This window comes from Penaeus japonicus, unplaced genomic scaffold, assembly GCF_977035675.1.
Source record: "Penaeus japonicus unplaced genomic scaffold, GWHDUDI00000001_assembly GWHDUDI00000035, whole genome shotgun sequence".
Taxonomy (NCBI): Eukaryota; Metazoa; Arthropoda; class Malacostraca; order Decapoda; family Penaeidae; genus Penaeus; species Penaeus japonicus.
The window spans coordinates 22,027,516-22,032,515 of NW_028234437.1; the positions used below are offsets into that span (position 1 = coordinate 22,027,516).

Consider the following 5,000-nt stretch of genomic DNA (forward strand, 5'->3'; position numbering starts at 1 on the left):
AGGCTAGGGTTGGGTAAAAAAAAAACATAGGATAGGTTAGGTTAGGGAAGAAAAAGAAACCATATGATAAGTTAAGGAAAGATAAGATAACGCACGATAGGTTAGTTCAGGGAAGGGTAAGATAAGATAGGATAAGAAAGCACAGAAGAGGTTAAATTAGGGACAGGCGAACGTAGCTTGACACCCGACCGAGACGAGACCGTTCTCGACAAAAGAAGTAGCGACAGCAGATAACCCCCCTCCCCCCTCCCCCTCCCCCTGCCCCTTCCCCTCCCCCTCACTCCTCAATCGCTGCCTCGAGGAAACATCACAAGTGACGCGATTCGGACACACGATCCCGCCGATCGGTTGACGGTCTCACTGAAGCCGGTTCGATGTGGGAGGGAGGAGGAGGGGGGTCATTGGGGTCGGGGGGGGGGGCTTGTTATTATCATTGTTATTGTTGCCTTGGTTCTAGTGTTAGAGTTACCAGTGTCATCGTCTTTTGCACTGGTACTATAATCTTTATTGTGGCTACTTTTATCAGTATTAGCATTGTTATCTTTATCATTGCTGTGTTCAGCTCTGGTATCATAAATATTGTAATCATAATTGCTATTATCCGTATCATCATGCCTATTATCACTATCGTCACCGTCAAATATATATCTCTTTTTGCAACACGGCATTTCAGATGCTCGCGCGCGAGTGTGTGTGTGTGTGTGTGTGTGTGTGTGTGTGTGTGTGTGTGTGTGTGTGTGTGTGTGTGTGTGTGTGTGTGTGTGTGTGTGTGTGTGTGTGTGTGTGTGTGTGTGTGTCTTCTCCCCTCCCCCACCCCAACCTCTGCCCCAACTGCTCGCCAATCAACGCCCTTTCCCCAAATCCCCGCGCCAGTAAGTAAAGACATGCGGTGCCACTAGGGATTTGACTCCCCTCCCCCCCTACAAGGTGCCTATGTAACATGACCCCTCTCCCCTCCCCTTCACTTACTTTCTCTCCATCGTCCCTCCCCTCCCCACGTTTCTCCCACCACCCTCGCCATTTTCCCACTCCTCTCCCGTCTTCTCCCGTCCAACTCTTCCCACTTTTCTCTCCTCCTTCCCTTTCCTCTTCTCACTCTTCTTCCTTTTTTCCTCGCTCTTTTCCTTTCCATCCTGTCCACTTTCCACCCCTTCTCCCCCTTCCTACGCTTCTCTTTCCCTCTCTTCTTCTCCCCCCTTCCTTCTCTTCTTCATTCTTCCCCCTTTCTCTCACTCTTCTCCCCCCTTATATCATTCTTTCCTACTCACACACTCCTGAATCATAGTCCACCCCCTCCCTACTCTACTCCCCTCCCCCTTCCTACTCTAATCCCCTCCCCCCTTCCCACTCTTATTCCTCCTTCCCACTCTTATCACTCCCCCTCCCCACTTTTATCCCCTCACCCCTTTCCCACTCTCATCTCTCCCCCACGTCCCATACTCATTTAACCCTCCCATACCGTTTGTCTCTTCCCCCTATCTAGCCCCATTTAGTTTTTTTTCCAAATGAGTTTATGGGCGTTTTTCTGTTGTTGTGGAGTTACTCTTGTTTTCAGATTCAATTTCATATTTTCGGCGTTTGCATTTTCTCCTTTTTTTCTCTCTCTCACTCATTCTCACTTTTTTTTTCTTTCCCTCTTTCCCTTTCTCTTTCTACTTTTTTCTCTCTCTTCGCTCTCACTATCTCTCTCTCATCTTCATTCTCACTCTCATTCTCATTCTCTGTCATTCTCATTCTCACTCTCATTTTCGTTCCCACTCCCTCTGACTCTCCCTCTCTTCATCATTCTACCCCCTTTTCATCCTCATCCTGTCTCGTTGTTCCCATCACAGCTTTTTTATGCCTGTCTCACCACTAAATAATTTCATATCTCGTTCCCCCCCCCCCCTCTCTCTTAACGACCGAACGGCACATCTTGACCAGAGTTGCATATTGACCCATCCCCGTCCCCTTTCCTTCTACCATCCCTACTCTCTTCCTGTCCTATCCCCTCCGTTCTGCTCTCTCTATCCCCCCTCTCTTTGCTATATTTCTCTCCCCTCTCTCACTCTCCCTTCCCTCTCTCTCCCTCTTCTTATCCTACCCTCACCCCTCTCCCTCTTTTCCTAACCTATCCTACCCTCACCCCTCTCCCTCTCTTCCTAACCTATCCTACCCTCACCCTTCTCCCTCTCTCTCCCCTCTTCCTATCCTACCCTCACCCCCTTTCCTCCTCCTTCCCTCTACCCAGTCCTCTATCCCCCACCCGCATCCCCCGTTTCCTTTCCCCTCCTCTCCCCCGATTTTTATCTCTCGCCGTCTGGCCATCTCAACCTCCTCCTCAACTACGCAGCATCCAAAGAAGAAGAAGTGAGGCCAGAGACGAAAAATGTGTTATGGGAGCGTTGCAGACGGAGAAGGATCTCCTCCACCCTCTCCACCCCTCCACCCCACCCTTTCCTTCCCCCTTCTCTTTCTCATCTCACTTCCCTTCCATTATTTTCTCACCTTCTCCCACTTTCCCTCTCTCCTTCCTTGCCACCCTAATTCTACCACTACCTTCTCCCCATTTCCCAATCCCCTCCATCCTCTCCCAACTCCCCTATCCCCCTCTCCCAACTCCTCCACCTCCTCTCCCAACTCCCCCTCTACCCTCTCTCAACCCCCCTCCTCTCCCAAAGCCCCCTCCCCATCCCCTACCCTCTCCTAATACCACCTCCATCCTCTCCCAACATCCCCTCCCCCTCTCCTACTCCCCCATCCTCTCCCAACATCCCCTCCACCTTCTCCAAACACCCCCTCCACCCTCCCCAACACCCCTTCCCCTTTTCCTACTCCTACTCCCCGTCCATCCTCTGCCCCCTCCACCCTCCCCCCGTCTCAGCTGTTGTCCCACCAAGCCCCTCGTTCAAACAGGGAATCCGTGTTTACGTTTTGGTCCTCACGCACGCCAACTCACGAGTCCGACTTGTCTACATTCCTGCTTGCTTGTCTTTCCTCGCCCCCCTTCCCCCATTCCCTTTCCCTCGCTCGTTTCCTCATAGTTTGATTGGGGTTTGCAGACCCTCCCCCCACTTTCCCTTCCCCCCTTTTGTGTGCTGTGTGTGTGTGTGTGTGTTTGTGTTTGTGTTTGTGTGTGTGTGTGTGTGTGTGTGTGTGTGTGTGTGTGTGTGTGTGTGTGTGTGCGTGTGTGTATGTATGTATATATGTATATATATATATATATATATATATATATTGATATATATATGTATATATATATAATATATATACATATAAATACACACACACACACACACACACACACACACACACACACACACACACACACACACACACACACACACACACACACACACACACACACCAGCACACAAAAGTGGGGGAGGGAAAGTGGGGGGGAGGGGCTGCAAACCCCATCTCTCCCTTAACATACACCTCTCCTTTCCCGTCCTCTACCCTCTCTCCCTCCCTCCCCCATTCCCCTTCTCTCCCCCTCCCCCTCCATCTCCCCTACACTCCTTCTCTCTTCCCCTTTACTTCTATCCTCTCATTTCCCCTTCCACACTATCTTCCCGTCCTTCAAGCCCCCCTCTCTACCTCCAACGCTTCTAACTCCTTTTTCCTTTTCATTTAACCCCTTCCCCTTTCTTACCCCTCCTTCAACCCCCCTCCCCTCCTCTCTTCCCCCTTTTTAAACCCCAATCCCTCTCCCTTCTTCATCCCCCCTCTCTTCTCCCTCTTTCAATCCCCTCCCCTCTCTTCCTCCTCCTTTAACTCCTTTCTCTTCCCCATCTTTCCACCCCCCTCCCCTCTCCATCCTCCCCCTCCTTCAAGCCTCCCTTCAAGCTCCCCCACTACCCCCCTCTCCATCCCCCCCGCCATCACCCACCTACCCCCACAAAAGGCAATCAGTGCCATCAAAGTCGCCTCTTAGTTCCGAACCTTTTTCCTATTCTTTTTTATTGGTCCTATTACCCACTTCCGGCCCGAAATAGCCGCTTACAACATTTCCATTCAGCTGTCACCCTTAGATCAGCCCTTTAGGTGGACGGAGCTAAACTCGCCTACTCGTTTGTTTTTCTGGTTGTAATTCGATTGCTGTTTCACGGGTATTTTTTTCTCTCTCTTTTTCGTTCTGTGTGCCTGTGTGTGTGTGTGTGTGTGTTTCTTGTCTCTTGTCTCCTATCCCTTCTCTCTTATCTCTCTCTCTCTCTCTCACGCACACACACTATTTCTTTCACTCTCCCTTTCCCCTTCCCTCTCCCTCTCCTACTCCTCGCCTTCTGCTTCAGCTTCTCCTTCTCCTTCTCCTTTTCCCTCTCCCTCTTCCTCCAGTACAGTAATCTGTATACACACACAAAGAAACTCATGTGTTACCTTAACTCACGTTTTCTTGCTCGAGCTCTCCCTCTCAAAGGAATGTTTACCTGAAAAGACACAAAGGATTTAATTAGACATTTGGACAGTTAATAATATTACGTTGTTTACATTCGGAATCATACCGGATGGGTGGTGGATGATTTTACAAGGAAAATCTACATTAAATCTTATCTAATGTATTTTTTCCTCGTTAACCATGCACCCGTTATCATTCCTTATGTAAATAACACAATGCTACAACATACATAGTAATCATTACCAAAGGGGAAAATTCTTATAGACTATTTGCAAGGTCATTCAATAACAACCGTAGATGTTTAAACATTAAACCAAATAGCTTGTATTGACTTCAATTTCAATGGCGATGATGATTATGGTGATGATTATTTCTATGGCTATGACGAAAATGATGGTGATGACGGTACACCTTCAGTTTTCTCCCCTTGAAATAAGACTGCTGATAAGAGTGATGAATGAATGATAACAGCCGCTCTTATCAGTTGCTGCCCAGCCAAGCAGCGCGGATGACGAAGTGCGTAGTATCCAGGGACAGATATGCCACTTGCTATCACCCTCACCTCTTCTATCCCTTGTGCCACTTATCCCACTTAACCCTATCCGTTCTTTGCTTATCCCTT

The 5,000-nt window shown here is 48.9% G+C and overlaps 1 protein-coding gene across 1 annotated transcript in view; it reads right to left on the reverse strand.

The window, feature by feature from the left end:
• The window catches only part of LOC122247109 (protein tyrosine phosphatase Meg), a gene marked incomplete in the record, with an annotated part of 153,626 nt that overhangs the window by 128,357 nt on the left and 20,269 nt on the right, over window positions 1-5,000 (reverse strand). Inside the window, 1 exon segment of the mRNA XM_086531106.1 lies at window positions 4,360-4,409.